This window comes from Leguminivora glycinivorella, chromosome Z (assembly GCF_023078275.1).
Source record: "Leguminivora glycinivorella isolate SPB_JAAS2020 chromosome Z, LegGlyc_1.1, whole genome shotgun sequence".
In the NCBI taxonomy this organism is placed as follows: Eukaryota; Metazoa; Arthropoda; class Insecta; order Lepidoptera; family Tortricidae; genus Leguminivora; species Leguminivora glycinivorella.
This window is the reverse complement of record NC_062998.1, coordinates 17,342,253-17,360,217: the sequence shown is the minus strand read 5'-3', so window position 1 is coordinate 17,360,217 and position 17,965 is coordinate 17,342,253.

Genomic DNA, 17,965 nt, shown 5'->3' with positions numbered 1-17,965 from the left:
GAAGAGGGCTAGCTACTATAACGATATGAGCTTAAGCGATTGTGACGTTGGCTAGGTGCCCTGAAGTTGAGTTGGTAACTAGTGAGCACTAATCTGTGAACGAGTAATTTTAGTATAAAAAAAAACATATTATAAGGACATTCTTACACAGATTGACTGAGTCCCATGGTAAGCTCAAGAAGGCTTGTGTTGTGGGAACTCAACGATAATATATTTAAATATAATATACAAATACTTTTATACATAGAAAATATTCATGACTCAGGAACATAATTATCTATAAAATATCTGTGCTCATCACACAAATAAACGCCCTTACCCGGATTCGAACCCGGGACCGCGGCATAGCAAGCAGGGTTACTACGCACCAGGCCAGACCGGTCGTCTAAGGATCGTAAAAAGTTATAACATATAACATCCACTAAACATTACTCTCTCGTCGAAAGTGTCCAATTTCACATTTTGAATTTCAATTTCATAAGGCCACCGCTGTACTTAGGTAATATCAAAGCAGCACTTTGCTGCTTGATAGATAGATCAGTTCAAGGATTAGTCAGATTACCCTTACCTATACATTCACGGTAACATGTCGATTTGTCAAATGTAACTTAATCTTCAATAGTCTGTACGTGTCTTCGTAAACGCATCGATTATGGTAATATAATTTTTAAGAAAAACAACCGCCGCTTTTGGGGTTCTGGTGAAAGGTACTTCCGAATGTTGGATTATGTAGAGGTAGAAATGTGTAGGCATTTTTTAAAACTGCTTTTAATGTAAATCTTTGATTATTTGATGGAAACACAAATGAATATACGTATACCGTTAAGGTTTGAAGAGTTTCCTCAATTCCTCATGAATCCGATATCCGATTATAAGAAATCGAGCTAGATAAATTTGAAAACTCAATATGTACCTAAGCATAACAAAGAGAACAAATCTCCTAACAAATAAGTAAATGTGCCTGTTCTGAACTTAAATGCATGCTGTTCCTATAAAAATACGAAGGTCACCATAAGTGTGCCGTTCAGATTTGAGGAGTTCCGTTCTGATCATCATATTATCAGAAGTTCCACTGCACCAAATGTCACTGTTCTGAACGTAAACGCAAGCTGTTCTTATAAAAATACCAAAGTCATTATAAGCGTGCCGTTCAGATTTAAGTTCCGTTCTGATCTTCATCAGATGTTCCACTGCACCAAATGTCACTGTTCTGGACGTTTCCGTTGTGACCATCATCAGCAGTTCCACTGCACCAAATGTCACTGTTCCGTACATGATTGCATGCTGTTCCTTTAAAAACACAGAAATCACCATATATATGCCTTTCAGATTTGAGGAGTTCTCTCGATTTCTCCAGGATCCCATCATCAAAACTGGGTTCTGATAAAAATGGGACCAATCTGTATGCACATAGGTAGAGCTGCTTAATTTTGAAGTTTCATTTTTTAATTCGGTTGTTTCTGAAGGATTTGGCGCCAAGATAAAAGTCATCAGTTTACTAAAAAACCGGCCAAAAGTGCGAGTCGGACTCGCCCACCGAGGGTTCCGTACAAACTTTCAATGGTTAAAATAATCATACTACTCATACTCATACTCATTTATTTGTAAAGCCATATTACACGTTAAGATTTGGTTTAAAAAAATAATATTCATACAAAAATAATACTTAAGAAAATAAATAGACAGAAGATTGAGATTACAAAAAGTTAGGCAATATTCACATTAAAAATGCACAATAACATTTTTCTAATTAGGTAATAAAAAAGTCGTTATAAGTGTAGAACGTGTGCTCGATCAGCCAATTTTTTAAACGATACTTAAAGTTCGACACACTAGGTGCTTCAACCACATATTGCGGTTGATTTATTATAGACGGCAGGGCCCATCACATGTGTTAATTTGTTGGATTTCGCCAATTTACGGTCGATACCTACTAACTTTCCGGCATTTCGAGTGCTGTACTTACTTGGAACACATGTTGTTAGTTTTGTATGCTGCCAAGTTCTCTCTTACATACTTAAATGGCTAATAACTATTGCAGGCAGTGTGAGGATTCTTAGTTTTTAACTCCCGACGCAAAAACGACGGGTTGTTATAAGTTTGACGTGTCTGTCTGTCTGTCTGTTTGTCTGTGTCTGTCTGTCTGTGTGTGTGTCTGTCTGTGGCATCATAGCTCCCGAACGGATGAACCGATTTAGATTTAGTTTTTTGTCTGAAAGCTGAGTTAGTCGGGAGTGTCCTTAGCCATGTTTCATGAAAATCGGTCTACTAAGTCGTGGTCGGGGGTTTCTTAAAAATTTTAATTTTGTGGTTAGGTTATTTAAAGAGTTCTTTGGCCGGGGTGTCTACAGGTACCTGAGCAACGATCCTGACAGCTCGTTTCTGAAAGCGAAAGACCCTCTCCCATTCAGCACAGCGTCTCCAGAGCTTCGCACCGTACTGTATTAATGAATGGACAGCAGTGGGGAAATAGCATGTCCGGGCTTCTTCTGGAGCCACAGACTTTGTTACTCGACCTAAGGCAAATCACGCACTGCCCAGACTACCACACAGTTTATATACTTGCTGGTCCCATTTTGAGCCCTGATCAATCTTAAAACCTCGGAAAGTAGTCGTGGATGCCTGTTCAAGTATTTTCCCATTAATATGAACTAAGTGAGTTTTTTTGAGATTTAAAGCTAAGCATTCCATGCGAACCATTGAAACAGCTGAGTTGTTGTTTCATTCAAGGCTCGCTGAAGACTTTCAGACGTTGGTGCAGTAACTATGGCAGCAACATCATCGTCGTACATTATAATGTTGGCAGTCTGTATCGCATCAGCACACCTCGGACACTGGCGATCAAATATATTGAAATATTGAAAGAGGCGCATTCCTAGCACACAGTCTTAGCTCGTGTAGGTGAACGCGTACTATGCTTGTATGAGTGAAATATGACAGGTCGACTGTTCATGTTTTTGACAGGCGGTAACCTAGAGGGGGTGGGCGGCACTTTCAGCGGGGAGCGGGAGTGGACTGTACGATAGTACTCTTTATTATACTGTGGATTCAGGTAGGTCGTTGAGGAGAAGTGAAAAAGTACGCTAGATACTGACGATCCTTGCGCTACGCCCATAGTTGCCTCTGAGGGATCTGATCTGATTTTTCCACTATCCCCTACCACAATTGGTACTCATATAAGACTTGTCTAGAAGCACAGTATAAAAAAGTACTATTCGTATCGTATCGTGCTAGAAGTATAGGTACTCTAATGAGCATTGAATGAGTTATTGTATTTACTAAGTAATTTACACAACTTGTGACTTGTGCGAACCTTTAGGCATGGAAAGTCACATGAAAACTTGTCGAAACTAATAAAAGATGGCGCTGCATTTGAACATCTTGACTGATAACTCTATACCATACTAAATTGAATATACTCTAAGGTAGAGCAGATAGTCTAACTGGGGAAGTACCTCCGCTTTAAAGCAGTCAAATAGCACTAGACCCTACTCATAGTGTTCTGTTCCTGCCGGTGAGTAAGGCTGCCAGAGCTCAACGAGGGTGCGGTGAGCTGACGACGGGAGGACCTACGGAACTAATTAGTACCTACTGTCTACCCGGACCCTCCTAAGGGCCCATTTAGATGGTACGAGAACTCGCATACGAGTTTTATTACATTGCGGTATTTGATGGCTGTGCAAAATTGTTTGTAACCTCAACATCCCGCAATGTAACCAAAATCGCATGCGAGTTCGCACGCCGTCTAAATCAGGCCTTAGAAATCAGTACAGGGTTGTACAAGTTTCTAATGAGTCGGCAACGTAGGTACATATTTCACCCCTTGAGTAGCAGGCGTCCATAGGTTACAGTGACCGCTTTCCATCAGGCGGACCGTATGCCTGTTTGCCACCTAAATACAGTGTGGTACAAAAAAACTCTCGACGAATTCACCTTAAACATTAAAAACTAAATCAAAATCGATTGATTCGTTCGGGAGCTATGATGCCACAGACAGACAGTCATGTCAAGCGTCAAACCTATTATTATTATAACACTCCGTCGTTTTTGCGTTGGTGGTTAAAAACAAGAAACCTCCTTCAAAACTATAATAAAACATAACTTTCTATGAAAATTGGTCAAGTACGAGTCGGATTTCGACATTTCCATACAAAAAAGTCATGAGCGCCTGAATATAATGTGATGGCAAAGTACACTAAAGTTCCTACTTTCAAGATTTTGCGTATATTTCGGAAAAGATAAGAGATAGAGAAAAATGGACTTCAGATTTGGGCTTTCGGTGGCACAAATTTTATGTTTTCGTATATATAAACCCTTTTTTGGACCGATTTAGAAAATATTTATGACAGTCAACTTCTAAACGGTCTTAAGCGCCTCCTTTTTAGTAGGAACTTAAGTCATTTTGGCAAATGATTAAAATTTTTAACAATTTCTAAACAGAAATGAATTTCTTTCTACCTGTCCATGGCGCTCACAAAATTTCAAAACATTTAGTAAGTACTTGCAGCGGCAGTGAGTGAAAATCTCAATTTGAGTTTTTTTTTTCTTAAGTCCGACTTACGCTTGACTGTAGATTTCTAATAGGTTTTCCTGTAATCTACAGGTAGAGGGCTATCTCGTGTATTTTTTTGAAGATTTTACGCTAAGTAGTTTCGGAGATAAGGGGGGGGAGGGGTGGTAATTTTTAATTTTTTGCTTATTTTCTTAATAACTTCTAAATTACCAAAATAAAAACTATAAAAAAAATATATTTGAGATGCTTATAAAATTCTCTTTCATTTCACAATATAGTTCTAATAACTTTGATTTTTAATTTTCAATTTTACCCCCCAAAAGTGCCCCCTATGATTAAATTTCGTTTAATTTCATTTAATTATATTACATGTCAGTCTTTGGGCCACAGGTTTACATATGTGTACCAAATTTCAAGTAAATCGGTCCAGTACTTTCGGAGAAATCGGCTGTGACAGAGGGACAGACAGACACACGAGTGATCCTATAAGGGTTCCGTTTTCCTCTTTGAGGTACGGAACCCTAAAAAACGTTACCTATACGTAAAAAAAGTTTGTTACTCCAAAGAAATAAAGAAATTTTAGTGTTATTTTGCTCGTGTCCATAACTGGAGCCGGAAAACTGCATAGCTCCTATGATGGACAAGGAACAATTTACGGAACCAACATTTACTAGATACCATCTCATTTTATTTGGGGTATACCTATAAACTTGACTCATTGAGTATCAGTAGGCTTTAAAAGTAAAATTTTAAACGTATTTCACTGTCCATAATGGGGGATCCATTACTGGAGATCTGGCGTCCATGACTGAAGAAAAGCCTCGTTTTAATAGGTTAACTATGAGGAAACCAATAGCAGTATTTATTCTGCAATACACTTGAAATGTAAAAGAAGGATAGGACATTCAAGTTTTAACACGCTTTGTGGTAGAATTTTTACATTAGTGAAATATCAAAAATAGGCAAAGTTTTTAAGCTGTCCATGATTGGGTCCGTCACCTTATTAAATGGAAAACGCGAAAATTATAGCTGTAGTATCTGTGACGTCATAAAATCAGCGGTAGGAAATCGACCAAGTGCACCTTTCAAAGGCATTATAAATCATATTTTAAATAACATGTGTAACGTAATATCATCCAAAAGGCCTATGTGCTTTTGACTATGGCTGATGATAAGTTTTGTGCAGTTTTAATCACCAAATAGTAAGGCCATGCACCTAGTAGTGAAAGAAAAGTAACAAATTCTTCTTTGTGGACACCGTGGGTAACGTGATTTCCGCTTCCATTTAATATTTAAGTTGGCTCTAAAACGCAACGCGCAATCTGCTCCAGCTGGGCATCAGTTCCTGAATATTTATTCCGATTTCTCGGGACTTAAATAATTGAACACCCAGTTACCTAGTAGGCGGAACGGCGGTGTCGAGGGTCATTTACCTACTAATGCCATTTCATTCCTATTTCAGTTGCTTCTGCTGCAACTAAGTAAAATAAAAATTTCAGTACGTACCTGTACAAAAGAAGGTTTTATAAAAAAACTTTAATATTTGGAGTTATCCATACTAATCCATACTTAATATTATAAATAGGAAAGTGTGTGTGTCTGTTTGTTTAGGTCGAGATAGTTGAAGGGATGGAGAGTGACATAGGCTACTTTTCGTCTCTTTCTAGCGCGAGTGAAGCTGCGGGCAAAAGCTAGTATGTTGTTATAACTTAAAACAAAGAAATCACATTGCATGTATGACATGTCATACCTCCCTTACGAATAAAGCACCTTTTTATGATAATATAGGTATACAACCACTATACAACTAAGTTCAAGAATTTGCAATTTAAAAATGGTTCTTATAAGATCTATGGACCTTGAACATCTACTTTAATGATGAAGCAAAATATGTTAACTTCTAACATTGTTTTAGTTTACATATAACTTTAATTTCCACGCTTACGCCTACGGCGTAGCAATAACGCTACAGCGTACGAATGCGCAGTAAGAAGAACCATCACTATCATTATGTTTGTGAAGGTTAACAAAACATGTTACGATTTACGATATAAATTTCACTATGTACTTTTACCTTCTGAATTTTGTTTTATAAATTATTCAAGATATTGTGTGATTTGGTTGAAATAAAACGATATAGGTATTATTTGCTAATCAAATCGGAAAAATCACGGTGGCCGAGAGCTCTAATCGGAAACACTGTCTAAGCTGTTTGAGCAACACAATGTAAGGTGAAATTGACTTTCTTTCATATTATATTATGGATATTTTCTATCTGCCTACAACATTGCAGTAAAATGAACGTTTCTATTTAACGTAGTTATTTTTAGTTACGGACGAGGCGTTGTATATCCGTAGTCCTATCGAAGCGGCGGAGCAAAGTAAACAGCGTGGTGGTTTTATTTCACTCGCCGCCATTGAAAAACCATTAAAATTTTAATTCCCTGGAGAGGGCGAAAGACTGATCGAGTCGTAACAAAGCTGTAAATTTCGCTTTAAGAACGAAAGATGCTTGCGTAACTATTCTGTAGTTATACGGCTTTCTCTGCTTCAGTACCGTATTTATTAGCATATATTTTTAAAAAGCAAACAGAACCATGTTCCTACTTATCTACTTTAATTGACTACGGCGAAAGGGCCATATCTACTGTAAAGCCTTGTTGTACAAAACACGTGCACAGGTAATTCGCAACACGTGTCGATTGTAAAACACTCCCTTCGGTTCGGTTGTTTTAATATATTATTTATAATATCTGGGCTCTATTTTAATATATCACGTCTTTAGATAAAAAAAAACTCTTATAAATACAAAAACAAAAAAAGACTTTTGTCTTAAGAAAAAACTCTTAAGACAAAAACTTAATTTCTGGCCGGGATTCGAAACCTACGATCTATCTGCGTACATTAGACCGACCTCGTACGACTGAGCTAAGCGGAATCGATGCGCGCGCGGCGAAATTAAGGACCATATTTTACGTTTACAAACGCGAAAGAAAAACTCATGAAAACTCGAAAATTCGCGTTTTCCGGGATCTAAGGCTACGCTAGATCGATTTTTCACCCCCGAAAACCCCCACATAACAAATTTCAGCGAAATCGTTAGAGCGGTTTCCGAGATCGTCGGTATATATAAATAAATAAATATACAAGAATTGCTCGTTTAATAGTATAAGATTATAAGGGATCTAATGAATGAGAAGCTACCGCGTCATGATCCTAATCCTTTATCCATGCCGCGCTATCTCGTAAAGTCGCCGTCAATAGAACTTGTGAACAATGTAAACAAACCCTGTAGTCAAAATGTCTTTAATTTTCATTCTAACTCATCAGATACTGGCTAAATCCATGTGTTATTTAATCAATTCATATCACATTATGTTCCTCAACCTTTAAAGTAATATTGGGTTGGTAAGAAAGTAATGAGCGATCGATTGAATTCCACATAAAATTTTTGAGAGAGTTCTAGAATCTTCTATGGTCGAAAGTATATAAAGGGCGAGTCGCACAGTTTCTCGTCAGTCATTCACTAGCTGTCGCCGAGCATATAAGGAGTAATATAAGGAAGAAAATGGACGAATTAAAAGTGCATGTAAGGCATTGCTTACTATATGAATTTCAGTCTGGCCATTCAGCCGCCGAAGCAGTGCGTAATATATGTCAGCGTGTTGCTCCTGAAGTTGTGTCTGAGGCCACGGCGAAACGATGGTTCCAGCGGTTTCGTAGTGGCGACTTTTCATTATCAGATCAACCTAAGTCTGGTCGACCGGTGAAGATTGATGTAGCCAAATTAAAAACCTTAATTGAAGGAGATCCGAGGCTAACGAGTCGTACTCTTGCTACCGAGTTAGGCTACTCTCATGTCACCATAGAAACAAATTTACACGAGTTGGGAAAAAACTACAAATACAGTGTTTGGATACCGCACGAACTTGATAGAGATCATCTAAACCGCCGTGCCGATATCTGCATACAACTTCTGTCTTTTCGCCGCACATTCAACTGGTTGGACCATCTTATCACTGGAGATGAAAAATGGGTCTTATATATAAATCACACACGCAAACGTCAGTGGCTAGCTCCAAACGAAAAAGGAATAGAGGCACCAAAAACAGAGCCTCACCCGAAAAAAGTTATGCTGTCCGTTTGGTGGGATATTCATGGTATTATTCACTGGGAACTCCTACCAAGTGGAATGACTGTTACCGCATCAGTATACTGTAATCAGCTTGAAAATTTAAACCAAAAAATCTGTCAGAATCGTCCACAGCATGCTAAAGTTTTTTTCTTACATGACAATGCTCGCCCACACATTGCAAAAGTGGCTCAGCTAAAGCTATTGGAGCTAGGTTGGAAAGTGATACCTCATCCACCGTACTCTCCAGACTTGGCACCTACGGATTACGCATTGTTCAGATCGCTAAGCAATGCCTTGAATGAAAAAAAGTTCGATGATCAAGCCCATCCAACATAGCTGAGTTTTTTGAATCTAAACCTAAGAACTTCTTCGCCGACGCTATTCATTCTTTACCAGAACTATGGAGACAAGTAGTAGATATCGAAGGCCGTTATATTTTTGATAAATGATTAAAATAATAAATTAAATAAAAATTACAATATTGGTTATGATTCGCTCATTACTTTCTTACCAACCCAATAAAATTGTGCTAGAATATTGATATTTTATAGAATGGTTTGTTTACATTGTTGACAATTTCTATTGACGGCGATTTTAGTATGGCTGGGCAGGTTTAGCGCCGATACAGATTGCTGGCAATAGTTCTATCTGACGGCTTATTAGCCTACCGGGCGGCTGCGGTGGGCGGCGACAAATCGCTAACATTTACATCGCGGCCCGCCGGCTGTGATGGGCTAATCAACTGGTTTCTTATCAAATCTTCTTTAAATCATAAAGCTTCTTAGTATTATAAACCAAAAGTGAATAGACTTTTAGGCAAATATGGTCTATGTATAGGATAACTTTCCTTTAGGTGAGATTGTAGTCCAATGCTTTACCTGTCGCATGTCGCTCGCAACTATAAACAAACTAGCTTTCGCTCGCGTTTAATGCGCAGGAAAGTGGGGGGGTTAGAAAGACACAAAAAGTAGCCTATGTCACTCTCCACCCCTTCAACTATCTCCACTTAAAAAATCACGTCAATTCGTTGCCCTGTTTTGCCGTGAAAGACGGACAAACAAACAGACACACATGCTTTCTTATTTATAATATTAGTATGGATAATGCGCTGATGCACTACTTTTGTGAATTCGTCGAAACTTTCAAAAATTCTGCTTTTTTATGCTTTAAAAGTATACAAATTAGGGTAATTTGTTCCTAGGGCCCAGGGCAGGCAAATTACCCCCATGACTTCCCTCCTTCCTAGATCCGTCCTTGCTCTACTATAACAGAAAAGGTATTTCACGGAATAAAGTAAAAAAATAAATGATAGTAGGTATTCAATTAGAAACTGATTGTTTCGAAGTTCTTGGTCCTTTATTTATCTTGCGGCGCTTGCTGGTGCAGCGCGGACTCGGCGACGCGATTATTTTTAATTGCATTCTTCAAAGTTTTGTCACCATCAGCGGTCGTTATTAGCCGTAAAAAGTTTACCCCGCCAGGTTTTAGCCACTCTCAATGATTATTGGCTAAGAAAATAAATATATTGTAAAGTTAAATATAAAATAAATTGATTCAGTGAAAGGCATTTTGCAGATTACGCACGTGAAAGCATATTGATGTAAAGCCTATATATGCATGTAGTTGTGTACTGTACCTACTATATTATTAATAGTAATAACAGAACTTGTGAAACTGTATTTATTACAATTAATTTTTCGTTTTCAGAGCATGTACGGTATGAGTTTTTGCCGTTTTAGAATACGTTAGTCGGTAAGATCACGGAAAATGTACCTATGTAGATGTCCCCCGCCGCCTAGCCGATATTCTCAAAAACGTTGACAGTTACGTTCCGTTGTAGGTACATACTAGTATAGTATATTAAAAATACCGAGCTGAAAATTTAAACAAGTGAAGGTTTTAAACAAATCATTAGTGCATTAATATGACATAAAACTGTTTAAATAAAGTGCTATGAACATGATAAACAAAGACGGCTTAAAGGACTCGTATCCAGGCCATAAATTGTAAAAAAGTACCTATGTAAGTATGTAGTTTCTACACATAATAACTTTTAAGAAGAAAAACCGCCGCTTTTGAGGTGAAAGGTAAGGTTTGCGAATGTTGGATTATGTAGAAATGTGTAGGTATTTTTTAAATCTGCTTTTAATCTAAATCTTTGATTATTTGATGTAACACGAATGAATATACGCATACCGTTAAGATTTGAGGAGTTTCCTCAATTCCTCATGAATTTGACTTGAAAACTCAACATGCTTAACAAACATAGCAAAGAGAACAAACCCTAACAAATAAATGTCACTGTTCTAAACTTAAATGTATGCTGTTCTTATAAAAATACTAAAATCACTATAAGTGTGCCGTTCAGATTGAAGGAGTTCCGTTCTGACCATCATCAGGAGTTCCACTGCACTAAATGTCACTGTTCCATACGTAAATGCATGCTGTTCTTATAAAAACACAAAAATCACTATATGTATGCCTTTAAGATTTGAGGAGTTCCCTCGATTTCTCCAGGATTCCATCATCAGAACTGGGTTCTGATAAAAATGGGACCAATCTGTATGCATATACATTCAATCAAAAAATTTTTTTTTTCAAAATCGGTCCAGTAACGATGGAGATATCGTGGAACAAACATTTAAAAAAAATACAGACGAAATGAGAACCACTTTCCTTGAGATTTGGGGCGGCGGTTAAAAATGGCAGTGTGCTTCCCACCGTGGGTGTCGTAGAAGTCGACTATGTGAAATGGATTCTAAAACGTCAAAATCTCATGGTAGGTAGAGGTTCTCTTCCGATGGATATGTCAAGCTGACATTTACCTAACCACAACTTAATTAATTGTAAAATAATTCCAAAAAATATGTTTCTCTTTCATTAATTGACATCAACCTACCTAGTAATATTTTTCTGGCACGTCAACATCAAATTGAGTTGTAGGATAAAAAAAACCTCAGCTGTTAATTTTGCCAATTAAATGAAATGTTTTGTATCCTGAAATGATGTGTTTCAGAGAGGAAACAAATTGTCCAATTTGTTTTGTCGATAGCATTTTGTTCGAATTGCGTGCGCGGGTTCTGGGTAATTTTCCGTATCGATGTTCGGGCCTTTATACAGGTGTACAGTTACGTCTATAAATATCTAAACGTCGCAACTTATTACTGGGGAAGAAGGTCCAAAATTAAATACAGATGTATACATATTTATGTAGCTCACCGTACATAATGTCTATATTTGATGCCTGGACGGTACATATCTGTTACACATGTACGACGTACGTTTACGTAGACACTTGAGGGACAGCTTCGGGTGAGATACCCTATTGTTAGGGGGTGATCTCAGATAGAGTTAATTATTATTACCTATACGTATTACTCATTGCTTGTATACAGACGCCCTACGGCGAGACAGGTATTATCTTAGTTTACCTAGTTATCATCACCTGCTCTGCCAGTGCTATGCGAGACGTTTAATGGAGTTCGGTATGTCAAAGTGTAGGAACCTAATGAGAGAGATTGGTCGTCTATAAATGAATACTGAATAGTCGAAATAGTACACATTATTGATTTTAAATAGTGTAATCTCTCGACTCAGTATTAAAACATTTGAACCTCAGTTTTGACAATTTGAATCATTATCCTTTACTTGATCTTGACATGTATGAAATATGTCAAATGTTAATAGCGCCATCTAGCCGAGAACCAAGCATATCTAAAGCGCCATCTGAACCATAATAAATGTTTTATTATATATTATACCTTCGTATCTCGAAACTATTCGAGGTATTTTTTTTTTTCTAAGACTATTCACCTTTTACGGAGTTGGTATTGTATTTCATTTCATCAGGGACAGGCCATGTATAATATAATAGGGTGGATCGAATTTAAAAATTATGGAAATATGCAATTGAATAACACTCAAAGAATGCCTAAGTAATTTTATGTAGATTACGAGAGAAATGATAAAAAAATCTATATACTTTTGGCCCTCTACCATTGATTTAATAAAAAATATTAATATTTTATGTAAAATATCATTTTCAGTACAGATGGTGTTTTTTTTTACGCACTAGTGCGAGAAGTGGTTCATTATATGCCAGGTCGAAACTTTGAAGGCTCATCTGTACTGAAAAACGTCGTACGATACACGTGCAAAAAGGAAATTCGTAACTCGTGTCGATTTAAAACACTCCCTTCGGTCGTGTTTTAATTTGTCGCCACTCGTTTCGAACTTCCTTTTTTACGCACTTGTATCGTAATGTACTATTTCAGTACAGATGGAGTTTTTTTACGCACTAGTGCGAGAAGTGGTTCATTATATGCCAGGTCGAAACTTCGGAGGCTCATCTGGGTGCGTAGCCGAATGGCACAAACGCTCACGAAATGAAACGCTAGTAGATATCTATCTCTATCGCACTTGCGTATTGGCGCGACAGAGCCAGACTACCTTTCGCGGCGTTTCGTTTTCGTTTCGCGTGGGAGAAATGCCATTCGGCTACGGGGCCTGTACTGAAAAACGTCGTACGATACAAGTGCGTTCACACGACCGAAGGGAGTGTTTTAAATCGACACGAGTTACGAATTTCCTTTTTGCACGTGTATCGTACGACGTTTTTCAGGGTGTGTAATGATTGGTATAACTTTTTTTGGTATAATAACATTTGATATAACAACATTTCGTATATATTTAAAGGATATAATTACTCATTTGACATAATTAACATTTGGTATAACCACAAAATATCTACTTTTATTTTGTATAATCATTATTTCGTATAATACTTTTTATAATAACCGTTATATGGTATAACTATCTATTGATATACGATTAGTATAATATAACTAGCAAACAGTATAAAACATTTCATGAATTAATTTTATTCTTTTTTGAAGGGATCACAGTTCAAACCTAACCTAACCTACTTTTCTGATAGCAGTACATATGTTTAAGGGTCACAGTTCTAACCTAACCTAACCTATTTTTCTGGTAGCAGCGAGTTGTGTGTAGGGGACACATTCTAACCTAATCTACTTTTCTGATAAATGATGGATCTAATTTACTGTACAGTTGTTTTTTATTCTAACTGTGCTTTAGAAAGAATTTGTGTTAGGTACCTATACAATTTATTTATTATCAGAAATAAGCATTATACTCAAAGTATGTTATAATAAATGTTATTCGAAAAAATGATCATTATATTAAATAAGAATTATACAATTTGTTAGTATATTATTTGTTGTTATATGATTCAATAATTATATCAAATGATCGTTATAACGACTAAAAATATATCAAAAAAAGTTATATCGATCGATACGCACCCCGTTTTTCAGTACAGATGAGCCTCCGAAGTTTCGACCTGGCATATAAATAAAGACTGTATCGTTAAATATGGAGACAACTTTGAGTAGCCGTATTTATTTGCTATTATATTTTTTTCTTATAACAAGACATGGGCTTAATAAGGCACATAATAAGGTACGCATTTTGTCCCAGAAACTCGACGTAAAGCATGTGGTTTAGACAGCATTGACTTAATCCTCCCGAGTACCAATTACGATTTCGGACAAATGCTACTAGAAAATTCACAAAGTGCGTACAAGACGACACAATTGCGAAAAAAAATTGTACAGTGCGAACCTCAACGACACATGATCCACAAAGCAGAATATCTAGACATAGTCTAGCCACTGTTATTTAAAAAAAATAAAGTTCATGATCTGTGTATGGCGGCCATTTAGAGAATGTGGCATGGTGCTTACGCTAACTCCGACTTTGATGTCGAATTTAACTATCATACACTGTTTATATCGATCTGGTTTAGGCACTGTTCAAACACTATGAATGTCTATTAGACATTGGCCTATGCCTAATTTTTTTTATCTGTTTCTCTCATCCTGCTTGTATCAAAAATTTACGGCAAACCGGAACGTTGCTCAAAAATGCGTTTTTTTAAATTATATAAATTCACCGCATTTATTCTGCAAGTACCCAATTGAACAACCATGAAGAGGACCCTTAAAAAATATATTTTGGCAGCATATTAACCTTTGTTTGTCGAAATCGTACAAAAAGTCTTTGAGATATTCTCAAATTAAGCCAGATTAGGGGTTGTCCGAAATGTATTTGCTAGACCTTAATTAAAGTACCATAAAGTCCCTAAAATAAAAAAAATATCAGACCTTCTTATATCAAATAATACTTACCAATACCTTCAAATCATACTCTCGGACCATAATAATACAAAATTATGCACATGTCAACATTTAGACGAGGTTTGTTGTGTCCCTATAATTAACGATACAGTCCTTAATGTACTATTTTAATTTAACATTTTTGTTTACATTTATATATTAAACACCACCTACCACCTTTGGTATCGGAAATGATAATAATTTCAGTTTTTTTTTTTACTTTAATTTTTTTTTTCTGAGACCTAAATTTACTGTAAACTTGGAATTATCCAAAAAATCCTATTTATATATAACTCGTGCTTAAAAAAATATTCTAAGCATGAGACAGAAAAACTATTAAAATCGAAATTAACTCATAGCACATTGAACAACATATCAGTCCAACCATAATTTTTGGTTATAACGCTTCAAAGTATGCCTAAATTGCCCAATTAACGCCTAAAATGTAACTTTTCGTCATCATGTAAAAATAGGAAAAATAAAAAAATGCAAAAACCCAAAGCATTTTATTTATATCTAAAGATGTCCTTTCATATAAAATACAACCCGAAAATATACTGTACTTGTTACTTCGTTTATCGTATTACGCATGATAACGTGATTGGTGAGTTAAAAATGAAATATTTAAGTATCATTATTTACTATTTTTTTACTAAATTTAAACATAATTATGGTTAAAGTCACTTAATAACCGGTTCTTTTATATCATAGATTAATAATAAAAATAAAAATTGACATCAGACATATTTAATTTATTTGTTAATTTTACCTTTTTTTTGCTTTTACGGCTAAAAGTAGTACCTAATTTTAAATTTGATACCAGAAATATGATCTACAATTTTTTTCGCAACTTTCAATACCTATTCCGTTATGAATTTCAAATTTTTAGTTTTCTCTATTGGCAGGGTGCAAAGCGGGTGGAGGGGGTAGCTAAAACGATCACAGCGCTCACTACGGCCAAAATTGACATCTTAGTCGACATCGCTGACTTGCGCTGACAAATCCATATTGCAGTAAACATTTTCATGTCGTTTTTGAGATAAATTTAATACGGGCCCAGTAAAATTTGTTATGGCGAATTGTAATAACTCCAAGAAAAGTAGCGACTAAATTCTAGCTATTTCCAAGACCGTGGTGGAAACTAAACCACCGTTTAAGTGAATAGTTGCCGTAAGAAGAAAAGTGTCGTCCAATCTCTGAAGTTTTACTTAAAGTGCGTAATCATTTGATACAAGTATTGAATTGAATTTACGGTGAATTTATAGTGCAAATTTTATTGGAGGTAGAAAAGCCGACGTGGAAGCCAATCCCAGTTATGTTCGAAAATCATTTTATTTGTTTCCTCATCTGTGCTCCTGTTTACAAATCGAAACAGATTGAGGAAAATGCGTAAATATCGAGGTTTCAATGGGAAGAAGGAGCACGAGAACAATAGAAGCAGAAGCAGTCCATCCACTGAAGGCTTATCACATTTTAAATAAAATTCCTGAGAACTTATTTTATCGCATTCATGATTGTATTTGATGTGATATCTGGTAAACCTCAAATATTTTCAAGTAAGTAAATGAAACAAGTTTTTGTAATGTATAATATTATAATTAAACGTTATTATAGCTAGTTTGTTTTTATTTTACAATAAATTCTGTACCCTGCAATGATATTTATAATACCTATAGTTACGCCGTGGCTTGCGTGGGCGACGGTCGCGCGATGGTCGCGCGACGGCGATGCGACGCATACGAAATCAAACCTTATCGATATGGAAGTATGAGACGCGACGGCGACGGTCGCGCGACGGACGCGCGACCGTCGCCCACGCAAGACACGGCGTTAGCCTATGAAAATGACAGGATAGCAGTGAACTGATCAACTATTTCAAAAGCCTAGGATTTATTTATACTTTATTGCACATAGGTATAAATGGTGGAATAATGTCTTCAATCTGTAGAAAATGCCCAGCTAGCACCAATTTATTGCCTTTATTCATCGTTTCAGGTTGGAAAATGATTTCGTGAGCGATGGCACGAAACCCCGTTTTAGTCACCAGTTTGTTAATTTCTCACTGAAAACAACGATTTTAATGTTATTGGCGATAATGTTCACTACCATCGTCCAAAATTCTCTAATGTTGTAAAATAGCACAAGATTTCATTAATTTTTTCACAATGTTTACTTACTTCTCGCTTGACAGCGGTTACAATATTGTCACTGTCACGTGGCGTTGTCGTCGCGCACGGTCCCAATACAAGCACGCTCCACCCTAATGTACAATGTATCAAATTAGGTACTTACATATATAAACCAAGTCTGTCAGTTAATAAGAACAACGAAAACTATATGCATCCTTTTCTTTAGGGTGCTAGAAAAAAGGATACCTATAGTTTTCTTAGTTCTTATTTACTGACAGACTTGTTTGACAGAATATATATACCAAATAAATAGAATTATCAATTTGACTCCCAAAATAATATTCTAGTAGAATCCCAAAATAATATTCTAGTATGTAGCCTGGACTGTGTGTTCGGCATCAACATCAAACATGCCTCATTTATCCATTGTATGCATGAAATACTCGTAATATACGGCAGAAAGGGTAGCGGGTAACGTGCTAGGGTTGGTTAGTTTCAAACGAAGTCCGTGTGAGGCGAAAACTTATTTACAGGCTGACTTAGTCTGTGTGTAAATAATTGCGCATAATTGTTCTGGGGGCTGATTTTTGAATCTCGGCCATTCGATTTCGTGAAATTCATTCAATAATATCTCCACTACTAACGATTTAAAATTCTAGTAACAGAATCGAAAACGAGTGGTCATTACCACTAGTTTAAAAGCTGTCCTTTTTCAAAAATACCATTACGTCGTTTTCCACAGACTTTCGAACGGCGAATTCGTGCGTTCGAAATTCAAAAATCGATTCCCTGTTCAATGGCACCGCGAGCGGGCTGGACGTTTATGTCGTACGTAATGTGAATGTGGGAACACTGGGCTGTTATAAATGTTATATAACATGGTATGACAGGGACAGCGCGCCATCACGCAATCGTATGTCCCTTTCATGCCATGTTATACTTTAGGTATATTTTATCATTTATAGCATCCAATGTGGGAGCACCATAAGAA